At 34.0% G+C, this 11,979-nt stretch overlaps 1 long non-coding RNA gene across 1 annotated transcript; it reads left to right on the top strand.

Annotated features, from left to right (window-relative positions):
• The first annotated feature begins 1,341 nt into the window (after positions 1-1,341).
• On the top strand, positions 1,342-2,395 carry LOC120068205 (uncharacterized). The gene is made up of 3 exons (XR_005479126.2): positions 1,342-1,815; positions 1,902-1,982; positions 2,058-2,395. It is a non-coding gene; the product is annotated as an uncharacterized LOC120068205 (long non-coding RNA).
• The last annotated feature ends 9,584 nt before the right edge of the window (positions 2,396-11,979 follow it).

Below are 11,979 nucleotides of genomic sequence, written 5' to 3'. Positions count from 1 at the left end.
TATGTGTTAAATCATGCTGTTTTATGTTTTTTAAAAGCTATACCAATCTCAAACAGAGCCTAAATTCATTAGTGATTGACATCTAAAATGGTTAAAAAAAAAATCTTAAATTTCAAGATGTGTTTTTTGGGAATAGATATTGGAACTTCTTTCTTCAAGAAAAAAATAAATATATTAATTATCATTGAGTTATGTTCATATTAGTAATTTTAAAGTTCAGTCTACTCAGATGACAAGTCAAAAGACTAAATAAATTTTCACTGTAGAGCTCCAAAATTGAGTAATATACGTCAATAGTACAGTGAAATTAGAAGCCGTAGGTATTGAAAAACTTGATGCGAGTTTAAGACCTTACATGTGAACATCGAAGTCCTTTTCATAATGAAAAAACAAAAGATTATTAAACAAAAAGGAAAAAAGGAAAAAAAAAGATTGGCCAGTATTTGAAAATATTACGACAGAAAAGGGGAAGTTACTAAAATTTACCCTAAATTTTACTCCATGTGTTCCAAACTTTCAACTGGGGTACGCAAAGAACTTTGTTTCCTTCTAGGGGTGTGTAACATCTTCGTACGTTTAAAAAAATTATCTAATAATAATTTGTCACTCTGTCCAAAGTTTAGAAGTTAAAGTGTCGTATGGAAAATGACCTTTTGATTCAATAAACTTATTCTCGTATTAAATAATTTTAGTTCCACTAATATATAAAGTTGAGACTTTTGTACTATCCATATCTTAAAGAATATTTCAATAAATGAAAATTCCCTACTTAGATTAGCTATGGGTTGAAACCTATCTTTTGGTTCCTTTCACATTTCTTTTCATCAACACATTCTAATAAAGAAAAAAAAAAAGCTTTTTTAACCATAGATTTTGTATGTCCTGAGTTTTACTTAGACTAAGATTAATTATTTTGATATTTTTTGAATTTATTTCCTTAATTTTGGAATCTTTGAAAGCAAATTTGAGGATGATGGAAGGATTAATTGATTTATTTAGATTAATTTGTTGGAGATAATTAATTTGAATTTGTTCGAGAAAAGATTTAAAATTGTTGGATTAAATTTTTGATAAGATAAGAAATTTTAGATAGATTTGTTAAAGGAGTCGAGGTGTTTAGAATTCAAAATTCTGAAGGAATTAAAATTTAAGAAAGAAAAGAAAAAAAATATGGATTTAAAATTTTATCCTCTTTAATTTTGGAGTTTGATCCAAAATTACTTTGAAGTAATTTAGAGAAGTTAATTGGTTAATCAGAATTGAATTAATTAGATATTTGAGATTCGATGAAACGATTTATAGTTTGATATATATATATATATATATATGAACTACAACTTTAGTTAAAAATGGAAAAATAAAAAAGAGAAAAGAACTACAGCTTTAGTTTTTTTAGCGTGACCTAACCGTCAGATCCCCCATGTTCAACCTCACGCCAACAGACAAATCAGCGCCAACCAATACCGTAATTAGAACATTGCCGCCCACATCCAATTGATCGCCGCTATCATCGATCAGCACGTGTCGCCGCCGGTGAGACTCTCTCTCCCTCTCTCTCAGTTCTGTTTAGCCGCCGTTCACTGTCGGCCGCCCTTACACATGCCGACCGTTGTTCGCCGATCTCTGCGCCGATGTCATTGGGAGTCGTCGCTACCGCCGGAGATGATCGGGTTCCCGTGCAGCAGCGTCAAAGCTGGGTTTTCGTTGGTTCTAGCAAATTGAACAATCTTGAATCGCTTTACCCACTTCGTTTCAACATTCGAACTCAATTTCTTAAGCATTTGGAGCAAATTTCAGCAAGGGACTTAGTTTTTGGTAAGTTTTATGGGGATATTGTTTAACTTGTAAATACCAAGCCTTTAGCATGGATTTAATTTTACCCCTAACGTTTCGAATGTTAGATTAAAGATTTAGGCTGCTGTAAGTCGCTATCCAGCAGGTTCCAAGGAGTTCGATGATTTTCTTTCTGTCAAGTGATTAAGGTTTGTAAATTCTTTTAGATTGGTTTATGTTGGTGTAAGTTCGGTTTTTAACCCTTAATTGTGATTTATATGTAGATTCGGATCCTTGAGCATAGTGAAAAATTATTTTGGAGCAAACTATGTGTTGGGTTTCTTTCAAGTTTGCCAAAGTACAAAAGGAGATTTCACTTCAAGTATTATATTTGGGCTTAATTTCGAGGAAGGCGATACTATTACTGGAATGCCTTCGAGTCTAGCGAAAGTTAGATGTTTGTTTATGTACCTGTTCTATGCGATTAATTATGAAAGTATGTATGCCATGTGACTTATTATGAAATTATGAATGATTTGTTATGTAGATAATCTAGTGCATGAAAGTGATGTACTGAGGTCATTATTATGATATTATGCACGTTTTTCAAGATAGATTAGCATGATATTATTTTCAAGATTTTATGTGGGACTCATGCATATGTGAATTTTACATGAAATTATGAGTTTGGATGCGATCTCTTTTCCTTCACACAGTAATTGACAGCATGAAAGTGGTGCAAGTCTAAAGGCCCTAGAGTATGAAAATGATGTGCTGAGGTTGATATGTATAAAAGTGATACTTACCTAGAGGGGACTGGGGTGTACGAAAGAGGTGCTCGCTCGGTGGGCCATGTGTATACAAAAGAGGTATATACATAGCCATGTGTACGAAAGTGGTGCACATCCCAACATGCTTAGAGAAGACTTAAGGTGTATGAAAGTGATGCATGCTCAGAGGGTTCAATGTATATGAAAGAGATATACATCAGACCTGATTTGTGTGAAAGTGATGCACTGATAGATAAAACTAACATGTAGCGGAAGAAATCAAAATTAATAAGCACTCTAATTACATTTAATTTGAGATTTAAAGCATGCAGTGAAACTTTCATAAAAATAGGGTTACATACGAATACTACCTTTGATGTAAATCTTCAAATCGTTGGTCTTTAGCACGAAATCAACCTTCAAATGTTCAGTAGACCACCAAGAGGAGCTTCTCTACTATCCTCTAACTTGGATTAAGAGGTGGAATCTTAAATTGAGGTCAACTTGTTAAGGGATGAGGAGGGTTATTAGAGAGAAGAGTAGAATTTCAGCAAGAACTAAAAACTATTCCCTTGCCCACGAATTTCTTAGCTTATTTAACTATGAAGAACATACAAATTCTTCAGCTTCAACTCATTCACACCTCAAGGAGCTGAAGCTTAATGGGCTAGGTGTTTGGCTTGGAGGAAACCACTCCATTTGAAGATGCAAAATTGGAAAAATCCATTCGATAGTGGAGTTTTCCAATTTTTGCTTTTCAATTCTTTTTTTTTTTTAATTTTTAATTTTAATCTAAATCTCATTAAGACTAAAATTAAAAATAAAATCAAATATTAGAATTGAAAACAATTTATTTAAATAAATAATAATTTAATATCAAATATTAAATTAATCAAAAACCTAATTTATACATGAATCAAAAACCTAATTTATACATGAATCCTATTCAGGCAGTTCAATATTTGAATATTTCAATCTCTTCAATTTTGTTTAATTTCTACCAAATTAAACGTTTTGATTGTATCAAATACAATTCATTAAAACCCTATTTGAATTTGCACACTTCAAATTCAAAAACCCTAAATTTCAATTTTGAACATTTCAAATCGGCTCAATTCACTAATTCAAGATATAATTTTATGAGCTAGGAGAGGGACCTTATGGACCTATAGATCATGAGTTCCAACGATTTGAGATTAATTGAACTTTTTTACCAAATTAATCTATATTCGTTAACTATCAAGATACACCACTATAGCTCGATAGTTGCACTCTCTTCACTATAGATATATTTCTATCAATTTTAACCATAATTAGTAAGTCAATTCTTCACAGGTTGTTCATATTTTATAGTTAGGTTAAAATTACCATTTTACCCTGTAAATACATCTTGCTTCTTAAACTCCTGTTGATCCACTTTTGAAAAATTTGGTTTATAGTCCAACTAATAAACCATAACTTTCTCGATCATGAGAGATTAGGGCCTGTTGTTTGAGACCAGGAACCAGAGCTTAAGAGAACAACATATCTGCTAATCCTAAGTCGGGTAAGAATAAATTCCATCTTGCAGAATTATGTCCCTAGTTATTTATTCGGTCTTATCTCCAAAATGGGAGACTTATTGAGTAGTGTTGATGGACTACTCTCACCTATGCAGATCAAAGGATAATCCCGAATAAACAGGAGTTCACAGTTAGCTTTGGATTAAAATCGAGTTACCCTATGTCATTGAATTTGAAATAGTCAGTTTTAACAGTAAACGGTCTTTATAAAGAAAAGTTACTATTTCGAGGTCCGGTCTTATGCAAAATCATTGCATAGGATGCCTCTACTCACATGTCTCCACATGAATGATTTTGGGATCATATCATTTGTATCAATATACAAAATAGGCCGCATCCAATAGTGTCACGAGGATGAGGTATCCAATCTCATCTATATACTTATAGACTATTTTGGCTATATACTAAGACTTGATCCTCTTTTATGTTACCACATAAAGTTAAAGTATTCATATTATAACCTTGGATTCGTTTATTGGATTTTTATAATAGAATGCAATATTGATAACAATTTATTGAAAAAATACTCAATAATACTTTTATTGATAAAGAGGATATGTTAACAATGTTTACGAACTGCGAGTTTAGGACATTCCCAATACATACGAGAGGAAAGGAAACAAAGTGAGCCAAAAATAAAAAATCTTTAGGTCCCATTAACATAGAGTTTTAGCTCATGTTTGCATGTGTTTGTATAGCTTGACTCTAGTAGTGGAGTTACTTATTGAATATTTTATATACTCAACCTTTCTTTAATATTTTTTTTCTTGAGAAATACAAGGAACATATTAGGCACATGACAAGGAGATCTGTTGAGGTGTCATATGGAACCAGTGTTATGTTTCCGCACGGTGTCACATTTTTATGAAGTTTTAAATGTTTAAATAAGAATTATTGAGTTTATTAGTTTCAATGTAAATGTTTCTTTTTAAATAAAGTTTTAGAGATCCCAAATTAAATATTTCTTTTACTTCTTATTAAAATATCTGGATGAAGATTTATTGATTTAGAAAAAAATTATTTAAAGTTCAAGTTGTCAACTGGTTTTGGTTTTGAAACTGCATGCATGTAGTAATAATCCTAGTTAGAGATCTTGAAAAGTCGTGTCATTACATTGTGTCTTGTTTCAATTTTTGTTTTTAGGATTCAAAATATTATACTTTATATATGAGTTTTGAGCTTAATTCTAATTTGGTCCGTAGTTTTTAGGTTGTGATATTTTTACCAATGAGTTCTTAGTTTTATTTTCATTTGCTCTCTAAGTTTCAAAATTTACATTTTTAACCTTGAATTCCATTAAATATTCACTAGCATCTATTAATTAGTTTCAAAATAAAATTAATTGTTATTACTTTTACATGTCGAGTTTTCGGCACGGAGTGGCCGACTTTGTTTCCAAGAGAACGAAAATACTGCCACCACTGGTCTTTATCTAGAGGGTGTGATTGAGCACCCAAAAAAAATGCTAAAATGGTATGCGTATAAAAGATAAAAGGTTCATATGTTTTTTTACATATGGGGAAGGTATTAGTTGTTGGGGTTGATGCCCAAATCTCGTAGGGTTCTATAGTTTGTAAACATTGTATGAACAAACTCTTTATGTGATTAATAAAATATATGGTATTTTATTCATTTTGTCTATAAAATATGTGATATTTTAGTTGCATTAACCACAAACCAATAAACTAACATCCAAGGTTATCTTTATAACTTAAACATATATGGAGAGTCATACAAGTGGATCATGTTTAAGTGATAACCTAATGGTCTGTAGTAGATAGATAAGGCTGGGTACCTTATCTTAATACACTATGAGTATGACCCACTTTGTAGGTGTTAAAATTATTGTAAAGTGCTACAAATGATTTGATCCTGATCATTCATATATTATACATGAGAGCGGGGATATTCTATACAAATGAGTTTGTATAAAACCGGAGCACGAAATGTTTAGTCTCATTATATAACACTGTTCATAATAGAGACTTACATTTCACCAGGATGACCATAGGTAATATGACCTGAATCCTGAGTGAGTTGTGAACTGCCTATGATGGCGGTCCTTTGATTTGCATGCGCGAGAGTGACTAGATCGCCGACTCAACAAGCCTACCATTTTGGGGATTCGTCTGATTGGGGAGTTGGGAACATAGCTACACAAGATGGAATTCACTCCTTCCTCGGAGCAAGGGTAAGTAGATAAGTTCCTTCCTTAAAAGTTGATTCAGGTCTTTAACAATATGGTGCCATACCCTCTCCTGGCCCAAGAGAGGTTTAGTTATTGTGGGACTATGATCTATTGTTCATTAGAGGGATCAGTAGTACTTAAGAAGTTAGATGTAACTACGGGGGCAAAACGGTAATTTGGCACAGTTGTACTTACGAGAAATTTATGAAGGGTTATCGTACTGTTGATTGGTTATATCCAATGGACATAGAAATATATCTGTAGTGCGAAGAGTGTAGCTGTCGGTCTTTAGTGGAGTGTCCGATAGTTAACAAATGGTGAATAATGTAAATAAAAAGTTTAATTAATTATTCATGTACCATTGGAGCTTCAAACTACAGGTTCATGAGGTCCTCTTGGTAGGTCAATAGGATTTAGTTGAGAATAAGTTTTTGAACTAATTTGAATTGTTCAAATTAATAGAGGGATTTAATTATATATGATATAATTAAATTGTTTCAATTACATATGATATGATTGTCATAATGTATTTGGTATATTATAGCTTAATGGGAAGAAATAAATATTTGAATGAGATTCAAATATATTTTCTATGAATGTGATTTATAGTTTTTAAATTTAATATAAATGAGATTTATCTTAAATGCCCTAAATTAGAGAAAAGAAACTATAATTTATATTATATGTGATACAATATTAAAACTATATGTTATATATTATATTTGATTTAACATATAATTTAATATAAATATAATATGATGATAAAAGGGCGCTAATAGCATTAACTTATAGTACCCATCTTGTTATAGAGAAAATGGAAATAGGAAAAGCTTATAAGCCGTTGGGAAGGGCATAAAACTGTGAGTGACTAGCTTCATTAAGTTGAATTGAATTGATTTCCACCAAATTTTCTTAACGTATACTTGGTTAAAAGTTGGAGTGTAGTCGGATAGTAAGTGGCCGCATAACCCATTTTCTTTAAGCCTTAAAGTTAAGTCAAGTATAGTATGCCTTTATTGAGTTTACTGTGAATTGTACAAGATGTTCTTCCTAGTTTTAAAATCAAACATTAAGCATATATGGATGAACCCTGGAAAGGATTTATATAGCATACTTACATTTAAATGTTTGATGTGTTAACTAGCATTCCACGAGTAAAGCTATTCCTCAATAATTTTCATGCTTGTGATGTTTTTCTACTGGAATGCTTATTGCGTGAAAATACTAAATTTTATTTAATCAAGTTTTACAATACTTCACTAAGGAAACCCAACACTGAAGTTATGAAGGTATCAAGGTCCTCTAATACCTAAGGGATGACGGTGTCCAGGGCTTATGAGAAACCTTTGGGGCTTGACTGCATGCACGTAGGTACTATATTATCAACACTGATTATGTTGAGATTACTCTATATCAACTAAGAAAGTCGATGTTGAGTGATCGAGCACAAGGGCTCTTCCTTAACTAAGGCTAGTAAATGATGATATTCAAATAAGTAAAGGGTTAATCGAGTTTTTCAGGGTTATTAAAAGAATTTTTCAGAAGTGTTATGTCTTCCTATGCTTTTAGTGCTTTGCTTAACCCTGGTTTTACTAAGTTATGTTTTAAGTACAAGCCTGTCTTTATATCAGATTACTTAACAGTATGTTTTCAAAAGTCACTCACTAGACATTTAACTCACCCTTTCCGATGTTTTCATTTTCCCCAGGTAGTAGTCAACACCCTAGAGCTTAGCTAATCTGCCAGTCGGCCACACATAGATCAAGACTCGAGAAAAGTAGAAGTGGAAGGAGCTTAGGTGGTTAACCTGGTTTTTTTTTTCCAGTAAATTTCCATGTACATATTAGGGGCTAAGGGTGGACATGAAATGGGGACCCACTATTATATAACTCGTATGTAAATTATTTTGGTATGTATGTAAGGTTGATTTTGGGAAGTATTTAGCTGAATGCATGCTTATTAATTGTTAGACAGGTGAGCAAAGCTCGAAGTACAGGGTTCTAAGTTGAAATGGGCAGTGGATGTCACAAAGGGTTGACATATGTTGTCTTCACATCTCCTTCTAGGTTAGTAAGGTAAATCTAGGAGTGGGTGTGACAAGGGTTATCCTTTCCTTAGACTTACCACTATTGATCCTGTCTTACGACTCTATTTTTTCTCTCCAGGAATTTTTGGTCCTTCATATTCTAGCCCACTTCTGAAAGCTTTGTAGTGTTCTTTTTCATTTGACTTTGGGGCATTTGTGCTACTGGGTAGTGTCCTCAGAGGTCTACTCTTAATCTCATTGGCTAATTTTCCTACTTGCATCTCTAAATTTCAAAGAGTGACATCATTTCTTGCCATATATTCTTTTAGTAAATCTACCCTTATAGGGCTCTTCTCAAAGGGAAGTGCTGGTGACTGTGCTTGCAACTGTTGTGGCGGCACTTGAGGGAATCCTGGTAGAATTATCCCTGTCTGCTGTTGAGATGTACTCGCACTGTTGTTAGATTTTGCCCATGCAAAATTTGGGTGGACCTCCATCCTGGGTTATAGGTGTTGGAATAAGGATTCCATGTTCTTGTGCCTTTTGATAACCTACATAGCACAATGAATTAGGGTTATACATACATTAACTAAATAAATGGTTCGCATTACAAAATTCACAAGTTTGAGGTTTAGCTTGGACAACGGTCATTTTTTGTGGTCATATCATAAAATTTTGAATTATATTTCCGATAGCTGTCAACTGTTGGCTCATGGATGTGAGTGTATCCACTTCTTGAATTTTAGAAACAATTTTTGTGATTGAAGTGTGTTCTCCATCACTCCAATTCTGATTGTTGTTTGCAATCATGTCCATGATCTCTTGAGCTTCATTTACAGACTTTTTAAGCAAAGATCCACCTATGGATGCATTGACCATTGTCTTTGATGCTTGGTTTAGTCCATTGTAAAACTGATCCACCACTATGCAAGTTGGAAATCCGTGATGTGGGTATTTCCTCACCAACTTTTGAAATCTAATCCATGCTCCATCAACAGATTCAGATGGAGATTGCCTGAATGCAAGGATGTCTCCTCTATATTTGACATTCTTGTCAGACAGAAAATATTTTTCTAGAAACTTATCCACTAGGTTGTCCCATGTGATAATAGAGTTGGGAGGCAATAAATCGTGCCATGCTTCTGCATCTCCCTGCAAAGAATAGGGAAATAACTTCTCTTTAGAAACATCGTTAACTTTGAAAGAACGAAAAATTCTTATAAAGTGTTTCATATGATTATGAGGATCCTTATTAGGTAGCCTGTGATATTGTCTAAATGAGTATAGCATCTAGAACATCAAAGGCTTCATCTTGAATGTGTGTGCATCTATTGACGGATCTAAAATGCCAGTGTCTAAGATTTAGAATGTAGAAATTGCATAATCCATGATGACTTTATCTCTATCTTCTGCAATAAAGATAGGATTCTGGAGGTCAAGTTGTTGTGGTGGCTGTTGGTTGCCATTCTGTTGTACCCTGTCCATGGGAGGGTTTTGACGATCGGCTTCAAGAGGTGGGTCCATTTGAATTTCTCGCATGAATGTCACTTCAACAAGACTCTCTTGTACGCTCAACTTTTGTTCTCGATACTTTCGCCTTTGTTTTTATCTCTTATAATGAAAAGTCCTTTCTATTTCAGGATTTGGTTGAAAAAGGCAAAGCCTTCTTCTCATGCACTAGCTCGTCCTTGGAAAATAACAAAGTCAATGTGATCTCATTAAACAGTCACAGTCAACAAAGTGATAAAAAATTCCACTAGTCATCGGCAACAACGCCAAAACTTGATAGATCAAATGTGTATAAGTGATAAGAATGACTATGGTCTAAGTGCAAGCATACAATGTCAATGAAGTAATCAACTCGGAGTATTCCAAGTGTCATCCTGGTGAAATGTAAGTCTTTATTATGAATGGTGTTATATAATGAGACTAAACATTTCGTGGTCTGGTCTTATACAAACTTCTTTGTATAGAATATCCCCGCTCACATGTCTAATACATGAATGATCAAGATCATATCATTTCTAGCACTTTACAAAAATGGTAACGGCTACAAAGCGGGTCATACTCGTAGTGTCACAAGATAAGGTACCTAGACTTATCCATCTAGTACAGACCATTTAAGTTAACACTTAAACATGATCCACCCATATATCTCTACATATGTTTAGGTTACAAAGATAACATTGGATTTTAGTTTATTGATTTGTGGTTAATGCAACTAAAATATCACATATTTTATAAACAAAGTGAATAAAATATCATATATTTTATTAATCACATAAAGAGTTTGCTCATACAATGTTTGCAAACTATAGGACCCTACGAGATTTAGGGCATCAACCCCAACAAGCTCATGGTAGATGATAGAATAAACATTTTTATTGAATCATAAACCATAACTACAAGATAACGTTCAAGTGAGAAAATAAAATGACTACAATGAACGAATGAAATAGGAATGCTGGAAAGAAAGTACAATCTCGAGGTGGGATCTTTGGACAAACCCTCAACATTTAGTCTTTCCTTAGGAAAATTCCCCTTTTTCAAGGTGAAATTGTTCTTCACCACACATTTTCATGAGATGAAAGACCTAGAGTTGCTACAACTTAGAGTAACTTTCTTTCTTAAGGCTACTGACTTGAGAGGCTAAAAATTTGTCCAAAAAACTACTGGAAAATGATAGGAACAATGAGGAAAAATGGTGACTTCGGGAGACGGCAAGTTGTGTTGAAATGGAGGTCTTCATTGCCTTATATAGTGTTGGGGTTGATGCTCTAAAGTCTCGTGTCCTGTGGTCTGTAAACAGTTTGTACCAACGCTTGTGTTGTATAATATATGATATTTACTTCACATCTTGTTTTTTGCTCAGTTGCATGTTTTATTTGCTTTACCACAAACCAATAAACATAAAATCCCTAGTTATCTATATGTTACTTAAACATATATGTGGTGACATACAAGTGGATCATGTCTTGAGTGATAACCAAAATGGTCTGTAGTATATGGATATAGGAGGGAAACCTTATCCTAGTAACGCTATGAATGCGGCCCGCTTTGTGGAATGGTCACAAGTGTTGTAACTTGTCACAGATGGTCTGATCTTGATCATTCGTATTGGAAACATGCGAGCGGGGGCGTCCTATACAAAGAGTTTGTATAAGACCTGACCACGAAGTGTTAACGTCTCGTTATATAACATCGTTCATGACAGAGACTTCACTTCACTAGAATGACTATAGGTAACATGACCTCAATCTTGAGTGAGTTGAAAACTCCTGCCATTGAGGGCGGTTCTTTGATTTGTATGGGTGCGAGTGGCCAGGTCATTGATTCAAACCTACCATTTTGGGAATTCGTCTGATTTGGGAACTGGGAACTCAGCTACACAAGATGGAATTCACTCCTTCCCCGAGGCAGGGGTAAGTAGATAGATAGCTCCCTTAAGGGCTGATTCCAGGGCTTGAACGATGTGGCGCCACACACCTTCTCTTGACCCGAGAGGTGTTCACACATAGTTGGACTATGTTGTATTGTTCATTAGAGGAATCAGTGGTACTTAAGGAGTGAGATGTAACTGCAAGGGCAAAATGGTAATTTGGCCCAGTTGTACTTACGAGCATCTGTGAAGGATCATCGTACTTATGATTGGTTATATCC

Source organism: Benincasa hispida, chromosome 12 (assembly GCF_027475165.1).
Source record: "Benincasa hispida cultivar pf3 chromosome 12, pf3_genome.v1.1, whole genome shotgun sequence".
NCBI classification, from domain to species: domain Eukaryota; kingdom Viridiplantae; phylum Streptophyta; class Magnoliopsida; order Cucurbitales; family Cucurbitaceae; genus Benincasa; species Benincasa hispida.
This window is presented reverse-complemented; position numbering and strand designations above follow the sequence as displayed.